Below are 12194 nucleotides of genomic sequence, written 5' to 3'. Positions count from 1 at the left end.
TTCTCCATTAGCTCTTGCTTCATATTCTTATTTTATAGAGCCTTTAATTTTAGCATTAATAATATAAGAGCACATGCTATGCATGTATGCAAGCAAGTACTAACCTTAGCATTTGAATTTAACTTTTATGACCTATAATGAAACCAAGACAAGTATATGTTGTATATAGTATAAATAGTAAATAATATGGTGATAGGGCAATTATTTTGACTTTACATAAATATACACATATAACATTAAGGGTCTAATCGAGTCAAGTCGAGCTGAGTATCATGCTACTTGAGCTCAAGCTTGACTCAAAAAGAGAGTTCGAAACTTGACTTAAGCTCGATTGGGGTTTCAAGTTTCTGGCTCGAACTTGACTAGAGTCAATACTCACAAGGTATTTGAACTTGGCTTGATTCAAGCAAATTATAAATAAATTAGCATTAAAATTTATAAATAAATTAATATTAAGCATATTAAAAATAAAAATATATTAAAAAGTATATATAGCTTAATTTTATAAATACTATAAATAAAAATATATTATGAAAGTCAATTATAAATTTATTTATTAATACTAAATACTATAAATAAGTTAATGTCAAAATATTAATGTTGATTTATATTATAAATATAAATATATTAAAAAATAGTATTTTTATTATGAGCTTGATTAGGCTTGTTATCCACTCAAGTTGAGTGTTATGAAGCTCAAACTCGGCTCAACCAACTACTCGAATCAAGTCAAGATCGACTCAAACTCAATTACTTTCAGCCGAGTTTAAGTATTTAGCGAGCTGAGCCCAAGTAACTCACGAGTAGGCTCAACTCGCTTTCACCCCTACATAACATACATACATACATAATTATTTGCATCCAAAAATATATGTTTATATAATATTTATGCGTATAAATATAAAGTTAAGTTTGGGTTCAGGTTGGATTGGGCTGGCCAATGCTTCAACCCTAACCACCTCAAAATTAATTTGGGTATATTATTATTCCCTTGAAATTTCTTTTATTTAATTATTTTATCAACTAAAAGACAATTCGATTAGTCTTTTAGCTCAACAATTTCAGCTGTTATGAAGCGGTCCTTAAGGTTGGGTAGATCACTTGGGCCCTTTCTAATGCATGTAGTGCAGCAACTTAGGCAGGCCCAACCTGATACAACACGAGTTTTTTGCACAGGTTGGGTTTAAGTTTCTGCGCTTAAATAAAAAAACTCAAGGCTGACCTAAACTCTAGTTGGGCTTGGATTGAGGGCTCGTGTGGCTCAAACCCGTCCAAACAAATTCGTTTATTAATACATTTTATTTATATAAAAATACTTTTTCAATTATATATACATCTAATAAAATTTGTACATATATTCAATCCATTTTATTCCTAAATTGAGGCTATAAAACCTAATAAAAATGGCAATAATCTTTCAAACACGATCAACCCACCTATGCCTAACTAAGCTCGGCCCAACTTGTATTGGGTTAAGCTCAGGTTGGGCCTGGGTGGTAAGTTCAAACTTTTTCTATTCAAATAAATCCAGTTTTTTAGCTTCGATTACATCGATTTGAATTTGTTACAGGCGTTGCTGTTGGTGGAGGGTGGCAAGCAATGGTAGCTTATATTAATTTGGCTTGTTATTATCTTTTCGGGCTTCCACTTGGGTTTCTGCTTGGTTACAAATGTAACGAAGGAGTGGAGGTAAGTTCCATATGGTTCCTATGACTACAACCATTCTAGTGGGAGTATACCAACATATTAGTTTTGTTAAATTGATTGAATTTTTTCTGAAACTAAGGCTCAGTTTGAAAGGAGTATAAATATAATATGTAAGAGTGCAAAACTTTATATTTTGTATTATTAAGTATGTATTTATATTGTATATATTTGCATTTGTATTATTTTGTATGTATTTATATTATATAGTATATATATACAAAACAGTACAAAATACAAGGTTTTGTACTCCATATATTTGTATTTACACTCCTTCTAAATTGAGCTTTAAGTGTTATGATTGGTGCACATAAGGGACAAATCCCTAGGGAAAAGGCCAAAAATGTTTCGAAAGGACAGACACTCCTATCATCTTTTGCAAATAGACCTGGAAAAAAGTTGGCCCAACCCGTGAATCCGACCCAATCAACCCAAAAAAACAGGGTTACGGTCTCATATTTAGCTACCTGAATATGAGAATGACCCAATCTGACCCGAAAAAAAAAAAAAAAAAACGGGTTGGGTTGAGTTGGGTCATGGGTCAACCCGCTAACCTAATTGTCAAGTCTAATTGGGACTATTTATGCATTATTAGAAGTTTTCACTCTTTAATTTTTTCTATTTATTGTTTCAATTTATTGTTTATTCTTTAAATTGTTAGATGTTCAAGTTTTTTATTTTATATTTGGAATTTTAAGGTCAATTCCTTTAATTTTAACATTTTCATGTAATTTTTCTTTATTTTTTTTAATTTCAATTATTTTTTGAGATGACCTGAATTGACCCATGGGTCAACTCTAACCCAAACACCCAAACATTTTGGGTTAGGGTCTAGCATTTGATAACCCAACCCAAATCAACCCGAAGTATCTTGACCCAACCCGATCTCGACCCACCCAACCCAATTGCCAGGTCTATTTGCAAATGTTCTTTTCACAAGGGATGTGCTGTATTTATGACAATTAGGATGTGTCCTAACTTTTTTTCCCATTTTTATGAATCGGATGTCTTAATCAACTCTTAAATTAAAATGAACACCACCCACCCCCACCTCCCACATCGACCCAAAAAGAGACAGAGCTCACAGAAGTACAGAATAATCCAAGAAAAAGAGAGACATTATAAATTTATAATATTTGGGGTAATTAATGGAAACTAATGTGTTGGGTTTACTGATGCCAATCCTGTTTTGGACTGTTCAAAGCCTTATCTCTAGTCCTTTCAATGGCATTTAAACCAATTTGTTTTGCTTGGAACCAGTTCCATGTTGTTCTTTCACCTATTGATTTAGGTAATGTGATACAGGTCAATCTGTATAGGTGAGGGGATAAGGGAATGAGAATATTAGGCCAGACAGTACTTTCTTCTTCTTCTTTCCCGTGGATGTTTCTTTTTAAGTCATAGCTCCAATAATAATGGCTGCTATGATTGCAGGGAATTTGGGCCGGTATGCTTTGTGGAACATTGCTGCAGACATTTGTCCTCTTCTTAATCGTTTGGAACACCAATTGGAACAAGGAGGTAAGTAATGGCTTTTTACTGTAATATGCTTATAAAGTATGTTTGAATGATGAGGAATATTCTATAATATATATATATATATATATAAAAAGGTCTTCAGGTAACAGCCCCTACCCTTCAGATATATGGCATTGTAAAGTTTCAATAGATAGAATTTTAGAAGAGGTTAAGCTCTCATTCTTAAAAAAAATTATCCACTCACAAATAAGTGATAACTCCACTCTCTTAAAATTCACATACATAGCATCCTAATCCCTAAAAAGTGGTTACTTTAATACTATAGTAACTGAATTTTATTCAAACACAACCATTTCAAAAGTAATGATTAAACAAATAATTTAACTTAAAAATATTCAAAATACTAAATGGATAAAAATAAAAATAAATGAAATTCATAAAAATGACTAAACAATTAATACAAATGGTGTGAATTTCATTGTTTTAGATTAAATAGTTTATTAATTGCAAACTAGATTTAACTTTTATTGGAAGCATAACCTAGTTTAGTTTTTAAAAATAAATTTATCAAATAAATATTAAATACCAATTAAAGTGGGTTACTGTTTACAAATAAGATCTCATTTAATCTCTTAATTCATACTAAAAACAACATAAATTAATAGTTATTTTCAAACAAAGGAGGTCAGAATAGATTGTCAATTACAAAGATGTAAGAGCCATGTTAATTTTCTAATTTAATTTTTTATAGTTAAATAGTAAATTTCAAAATTTAATGATAATGTAGGCCTTGTTTGGTTCACTGCTCCGGGCCTCATTCTCTTAATTCTTGTTCATTCTAGGCAAGAATGGGCAAGAATGAATAACATTAGATTGTTTGGTTACAAAATTCTTGCCTAGGGCCACATTCTTTTTAGAATGAAAAATCAGTCCCGTAGCACGAAAAATTGGGTAGCCTGCAGCATAAAAAATAAGCATGCTCCATCTTGCTCATTTCATTCTTTGAGGGAAGTCTGCCTATAAAATTGTTGCCATAGATGTTTACTTTTGTGAAAAAAATTTTATAAAAGTACTTTTACATGAAAGCACTTTTATGGAAGTACTTTTACGAAAGCACTTTTATAAAAGCACTTTTATGGAAGTACTTTTATGAAAGAACTTTTACAGAAATACTTTTATAAAAGCACTTTTACGAAAGTACTTTCATGAAAGCACTTTTACAAAAATACAAAAGCACTTTTATAAAAGCACTTTTACGAAAGTACTTTTACAAAACATCTATGTCAATTGGTAAACATTGACTATTTGAGACCTAGGTTGGCGGTTTGTGAATACTAGCACATTTTTTTAAGAATGAAAATGGACAACATAGGGCACTTTTCAATCTGAAAAGAATTCATTTTTAAGAAAAAAGTGTTTGGTTCATAGCAATATTTTCTCATTCTGCCTATTTTTACCCATTCTTTTCCATTTTAGAATTTCATCTTGGGTAAGAATGAGAATTGGACCAAACATGGCCATAGTTGCCCCTTAATATGGGGTATTCTCTAGATAAAACATGATAAATCTCTTAAATCAAATAAAAAGCCTAACCTAAATGTTTAATATAAATAATTTAAAATTTTGAAATAATTCAGATTAATGGTCTCACACTTAGTACGAGATCATTCCTAGTATAGACTGATAATAAAACTTATGATAGTCTTAGAGCAGTTAGGTTATTTAGTGGGGATTAAAAACACCACTTACGGGTCGAAAACCTCATTACATGATATTTTTTAAATGATCCAATAGTTTCTTTCTTTCTTCCTTCCTTCTTTGGTTATTCAGCAGATCATTTATTTTGCTCCTTTCCATTATAGTTGAAAGTAAAAGAAAAAAAAAGAAGTTATTGATCAAGAAAAAGCTTTAGAAGTTGGATAACTCCAATGCTCTAAGGCTCCATTTGTTTCAACAATAAGATGATAGGAGAATTGTTTTTCTCCACAATGAGAACTTTGCTTTCCTTGTTGTTTACATCAATCCAACTTTTATGATAGGAGAATTGTTTTTCTCCACAATGAGAACTTTGCTTCCCTTGCTTACATCAATCCAACTTTTAAGAAGATCAAATTACAGGTAGAAGCAGCGACAGAACGTGTGCGGATGTGGGGTGGACAAGACATTGACGATTTAGTTCTTTGAGATTGATTCTCATGGAGGAAGGTACAATGTTTAGGAGTGCCTCCTTTGATGAGAAAGTTTGCCGCTTTGTTGTATGATTATATCTGTTCTTATTGTTTCAATTTCTTTCCTTCTTAGTTTGGTGTTAGAACCCATTAGGTTTAATATAAAAATGTATCTTTACGACTTTTTTTTTTTCAGACAAACTTGAGATTAGCTTTAATCTATGATGCATGAACTATACTTTGAAGCAAAAAATAAATAAATCAATGATAAAACATGTCATGGTTAAATCATTAACCTTATCAAAGTCTAATGATAAGTACACCTTGTGAAACCAATTAAAAGTAATTAAATACATGACACCTATAAACTGATTGGTTGAAATTTTGATTTGAATGTGCATCAAATATTCAAATTTCCCCATGTTTATATTATTTTGTCAACTAGAAGTAATAGGCTGCAACTGACCCAATCTAACATTTTACACTACTTTGGATTTGGGCCTTTGGACCGGGCCTATTCAAATTTTGACAAAAGTAGTCTTACCTTGTGCAAAAAGGATTCTATCCCAAAGTCTGTGCTACAACCAGCCACTACCTTACCGACCTTGTCACCTCGGTGATCTTGTACATCTATTATTATACAAATTGTATGCATTACCTTGGTGGAAGCGTGAGCAGAAAAACAAGTGATGTTTGTAACAGTTAGGATGACAATGTTAGAAGCCCCATGTGAAAATATGAAACTAAAAAAATTAAAAAAAAAAGGGGTTTTTGACTCATAAAACACCCAATATGCATGTTCATACATATCAAATGTATCAATACTTTGAACCATGATCAAATCTAATTGGATCATATCAGATTATCTCGATTAACAATTAGTTCATTTTTGGGTCTACCTAATAAATTAATAATCGATTTGGATGTTACCCTAGACCAGCCATTGACACCTTTACCGACCAACCACCACCAATTTTAAGGGCCCATTACTTTTTTAGATTTTGAGAGAGGGGAAAGTCAGTCAATGGAATTTTGGTTCCCGTTTACCAAGATACCCATGTTGTTTTTTCATATTTGTGTGGGATTCATAAAAAAAAATTATTTTCGTTGGGTATCACTTATTCAGTCTCCTAGGTGGGTAACTTTCCCACCTAGGGGGGGGGGGGAGTTGCCAACACTTGGATGGGAAAAAGTTGCCCTTTCTAATAACGGCTTTTATGACTAAAATGGTCATTGTCTTAATTACCTGGAAAATAAAAGAACATGGTAAATAACTTCCCAAAAAACGAACGAGGCCTAAAAGGTTCTTAATATGTTGATTGATATTCATTGACCACATGATTCTATGCATCACATTCTCATGATAAAGGCACCAAATTTCTCATTTGAACCTAAGTGAATAAGAAGGTGGTAATGGTTTGAAAAAAAAGGTAAATTTCTAAAACCTCCTCTAAAGTTTTTTGTTATTGTTGAAAATATCCCCCTAAAGTTTAGTCATTATAGTCACCTCCCCTAGACTTTCTAACATAGTTGCATGTAGATCCCCTTTGTTAGAATCTTCTAAAAAGAGGCATGAAAATGTCCAAAATGCCCATGCAGTTACTTTTGACCAAAATGTTTATTTTCCAAATTTTGACCTCATATGAACTGCTAGCCCAAATCCTTCCAATATCTTTTCTAAAATTGATTTATTTTCCAAAATTGCCCTTCATATCAATCATTCAAAGGCAAGGTTGCAACTTTAAATTCTCTATTTTTTATTTGTTAATTATAAAATTTGTATTGTTTTTATGTAGAAATCAACCTCAATAATAATTGCATGGGTATTTTGGACATTTTTGTGCATCTTTTTAAAAGATTATAACCGAAGGGGTTTACTTGCAACTATATTAGAAAGTTTAGGGGAGATGGTTGCAATCATTAAACTTCAGGGGAGGTTTCAGCAATTTACTCAAAAAATGAAAGTGACATTGCAAGCTTTTAAGCCTATAGGGATTTTTTTTTTACCATGCCTATTACATAGTAAACAAAAGGCACTACTTTAATTAGGGTTAATAATGTTGTTTTCTCTTCCTTAGTAAACAATTTTAAGAATTAATATACTCTTTCTTTCCTTACAAATGAAAGAAATAATGTGAACAATTGGTTTAATACTCACTACATATGAACTTCACTATAAAGTATAGACCCAATTAACCAAGTGATTAACATGGCTATATTCATTTCTCATCCTTTTATGTGGGTTTGACATGGCAATGGTTAGGCTAAGGTTAGAAAGTGGGAACTTGCATCCTACATATCCTTCATTCCACCTTTTAAATGTACTTTCCAATTATATTTAATCACATTATATTAAAATCTTTGTTTTAAAAATCTTTAAATTTAAGGCTAAATACTTAAAGTGCCTCTATGATTTAGAAAATGGACAAAAACATACCCTACTATTTAAAAATTACTTAAGGTACCCATATTTTTTCTGACGATGGGATCACATTAAATATTGACTTAAAAAAGTAAATTGTTGAATTTTCCCTCCATTATATCTCAAATTTTCAAAATAGAACCCTACTAATAAAAATTAAAACTCATGATCCAATACTATGGAGGATGTGATAATAATTAGATCACCCACCCATACCCACCAACCAAAAGATGTTGGATGCAATATACTTGCCAATGGAGCTATAATTGGTAAAGTTGTAAAGGTTGTGGCTGTAAGGCTCGATTTGAATGCTAAATTACCCATTAGGTGATCCATACTATTTAATAATGATTGGCCATCCTCTTAAAGATTTTAATGAGATTGTTAGACGGGCCATCAAGATTAAGGAAGCTATATGACAAGGGAGGTTAAATCCCTTAACATCTATAATACCCAGAGGAGTTAGTTCATCTAACACTAGCCCCATAACCTCCCACTCCCCAACAACCACCTTTGATCAGAACCTTTGCACTCAAAAGGAGAAAATGGTAGAGTTTACTCTCTTAGTGTACATTTGTACCCACACTCTTAGATGTTGCCAACATTGGTCAAAGAGGGATATTTGAGACTATTGATGTGAAAGCCACCACCAAAACCCAAGCCGAAGGGATATGATGAGAACGCATATTGTGCTACCACCAAGGCCCAGGGCATATGATAGATAGGTATTGGCAACTTAAGTATCCAACTCAAAGATTAATTGATGATGGTGTTATCACATTTCAAGTAGAGCAAGCAAAGTAACAACAACCAATGAGAATCATACAAAACCCTATGCCACCACATGGAGTGGGGCCAAGCAACAATATTCACTACATTGAGGAAGGTAAGCAATTCCTAAACCCTTCAATGTTGATTGTTCTAATTGGGGCCTTATCAAAAGTATCTTTACCATTCGTCCTGGCATCCCTCAACATTGTTTGCACCATCTAACCTCCTTTCTGTATCCTAGTCCCCTTAACACAGGTTAAGAGGCAAGTCTCTTAACCTATCTTATAGTTAATTTTAGTTAGCTATTTCCTATTTAGTTGATTTTTTGTGTATTTTGGTGGTTCAAACTTGGATTTAATGAGATTGGAACTCTAAATCTGTGAAAGTTTTCCTTCAATTTTCTTGTAATTTCAGAATTAGAGAAAGAGAAGTGAGGGATTTAGGAAAAATTAGTACCTAATTGCCGATAACATCTGCTTAAAACTGAGATAAAAAGATGCTAGAAGGGGTCCTATTCACAAATTCTAGAATTCCACCTTTGTTAATTTGAATTTTTGTGAAGTTGAGAGCCTAAACAACTTCCATATCGAGTTGTCATTTTCAGTTTGGAGATAAGGTGCTTAACACGTTCCCTCTCCCAATCCTAGCAAGTTTAGAGTCTCTTGGTAAGTGTTTTTTAAGTGGATGATGGAGTCACTATGTTTCAAAACAAAAATGGATTTTCTCGAACTTACAGAAGACCCATTTCTTCTAAAAAATGGGTGGTGACTCCTTTGCTTGAGCCGACAATGAGCTTTCTAGAGCTCACAAACAAGGAATTTTTTGATTAAGGTCAAAAGGTTTTGCATATTGATCAAATACAAAACAAACATATATTGTACTAGTGGGGAGTTGTGTGATGCATAGGCTTTGTTAAAAGAAATTGAGGCAAAAGGAGCTTAGAGGTGCAACTTGAGTGATTCCAACCTAAGCCAAACCTAGTTCAACCAAAGATTTTGCCCAAGCTAGACTTGAATTTTTAAACTTCAAGTTGAGTTTAGGCCAAAAAACTCAAGCCTAACTTAAACTCAGGTTGGGCTTGGGTTGAACCCTCAAATAGCTTGAGCCCAACTGACCCAATCAATTTGAGCATATTCCCAACATTTTATGATATACGTATCTACATGTCATCAATCTATTCTACCTAAAAATTGGGTTGCAAAGCTCAACCCGCCCTAGCCCAAGCCTGATCCAAGATGTGTTTGGTTAAGCTAGGGTTGGTAAACTTGGGCTTGACCTTGAGTTGGGCCAAAACTAAGCTTGAGGTATGAGACTTAGGATCAACCCAAGCCCAACCCACTCAAGTTGCACTATAAGAAGGAGCATTGTGAAATTCCTAATTGTATTAATTTTTATTTTTTATCAGAGTGTTTTAACTTTTACTAAATTTTATTTAGTATTAATTTTTTATATTTCAAATGAATTAAGGGATTTAAAATTAATTATAATTAAGTTTCAAATTATTTTGTTATTTTTTTTAATTTTATAACAATAAAATTTAGTAATAATTTTCAAACCCATGCAATGCATGAGCTTTGTTAAAATAAATTGAAGCAAAAGGAGCTAGAGGTGCAGCTTGGGTGGGTCTAACCCGAGCTTGGTCTAGCTCAACCAAAGATTTTGCATGGGTTGGGCTTAGGCCAAAAAACTCATGCCTAACCTAAGCTCGGGTTGGGCTTGGCTTGAGGGCTTTGAGGCCTCGAGTAACCCAAGCCTGACCTAACCCAACCAATTTGATCGTGCCCAACATTTTATGATATACATGCATATCTACATATTATCAATCTATTTTACCTAAAAATTGGGTACAAAGGTCAACACACCCCAAGCCCAAACTCAACCCAAGATGTGTTAGGTCAAGTTTGGGTTGGTAAACTTGGGCTTGACCTTGACTTGGGCCAAGCCTGAGCTTGAGGTTTGACACTTAGGGTCAACGTAGCCCAATCCACCTAAGTCGCACTCCAAGAAGGAGAATTGTGACATTCCTAGTTGCATTAGTTTTTATTTTTTATCAAATTATTTTAACTTTTACTAGATTTTTAATTAGTGTTAACTTTTGTTATTTTTAAATGGATTAGGGGATTAAAATTAATAATAATTAAGTTTCAAATGATTTTGTTAGCTTTTTAATTTTGTAACAATAAAATTCAGTAATATTTAATAATTATTAAATAGTAATATTCGATATTATTAAAATTATTATGTTTCAAAATTTTAATAAATGTGTAGAAGTAAAATTTAGTGGTGTTAAAAGTAATATGGTAATTAATAATTACTAATATTAATTAGAAGTTATATATAAAAAATAAATTTTATTAATAAATCAATATTAATAAATTTTGATTTATTAACACTAATTTATTAATAATTAAATAATTATTAACATTAATAATCAATTTAATATATCTCTGAAAATTATTAAAACAATTAATCGTGAAAATAATTAAAGTCATATGGGAAGGAGAGGAACCGACCCATGTGATTGTAATTAGTCAATACTTAATAAATTTTACTATATTTATTTTCTGTAATTAATCACTAATTCATAATTAATCAGTTTATTAGTCAATGATTAATAACTATTCAGTTTAATTGAAGCATATATAAAAGCTATGTCACTTAAGTCATATGGTTAGTTTGAATTGGATATGAGAAAATCGATGCATACCTGATCCATTCACAATTATTTTTATAATTATTAAATATTAAAAATATCAATAATAATATTTAATTTTATTTTATATTATTCAAAATTTTCACTAATTACATTTATTTAAGATTAGTTAACTAATCAATGATTGAATAAACCATTTCAGTTGGGCTTGGGTAAAAAACGGTCCGTAGGTAGACCGACATCATAATAATTCTACTTGGATTTAGTTTTGGTAATGTACCGAGGCACATAGAAAATGGTTCCCTTTCACTATAATTTAGCTAACAAATCAACTCAAATGAAAATAAACTCAAATGAATAGTTAGACATTCTTTGTATAAAAACTGACTCAAATAAGGTAAGAAGGTATACTTGGGAAGGTATTTTTCTTGATATTGGAGGAGAGGATTGATTTGCAACATGGGTGAGTTGAGATTAGTTTGAGTAACCAAAAGCATCTGCAATATGAAGAAATGACATATAACATTAAATAATGAGATATTCATGGTGAAAAATAAGGGGTGCAAATGGATCAAATCATGATCTGATCCGATTCGAGATCCGATCTTATTTGATTGAATTCGTATCACCCATATTTGGATCTTCAAATAGATCGGATTCGGATCATTCCTATCCAATTCGATATATGTTATATATTTATAAATATATCTATATATAACATATATATGTGATATTTATTTATTTATTTATAAATATATTCTTTATATTGTATTTTTATAAATTTGTTATATTATTTTTTTATAAAAAATATGTATATATATGATGAAAATAATTAAAAAAAATACTTGTATTTTTTGTTTTTTCTTTATTTAAATTGGTATATTTTATTTTCTTTTAATGATTTATTAAATTTTAAAGAAAACAACTCAGATCAGATCAGATTCAAAGATCCAACTTACCGATAGGATTCGAATTCAAATTGAGGCCTATAAGATCT

The 12194-nt window shown here is 31.5% G+C and overlaps 1 pseudogene across 1 annotated transcript in view; it reads left to right on the top strand.

Moving 5' to 3' along the window:
• Positions 1-5642, top strand: part of LOC148848724 (uncharacterized) — a 33449-nt pseudogene extending 27807 nt beyond the window's left edge. The window contains exons 10-12 of the transcript XR_016101067.1: positions 1571-1689; positions 3139-3225; positions 5302-5642. The product of XR_016101067.1 is annotated as an uncharacterized LOC148848724 (transcript). The remainder of the gene's footprint in view (positions 1-1570; positions 1690-3138; positions 3226-5301) is intronic.
• The last annotated feature ends 6552 nt before the right edge of the window (positions 5643-12194 follow it).

The sequence above is a fragment of the Nelumbo lutea genome, chromosome 6 (genome assembly GCF_056320005.1).
Source record: "Nelumbo lutea isolate HS-2025 chromosome 6, American lotus-T2T, whole genome shotgun sequence".
NCBI classification, from domain to species: domain Eukaryota; kingdom Viridiplantae; phylum Streptophyta; class Magnoliopsida; order Proteales; family Nelumbonaceae; genus Nelumbo; species Nelumbo lutea.
The sequence above is the reverse complement of the archived record's forward strand: the minus strand, read 5'-3'. Positions and strand labels throughout refer to the sequence as shown.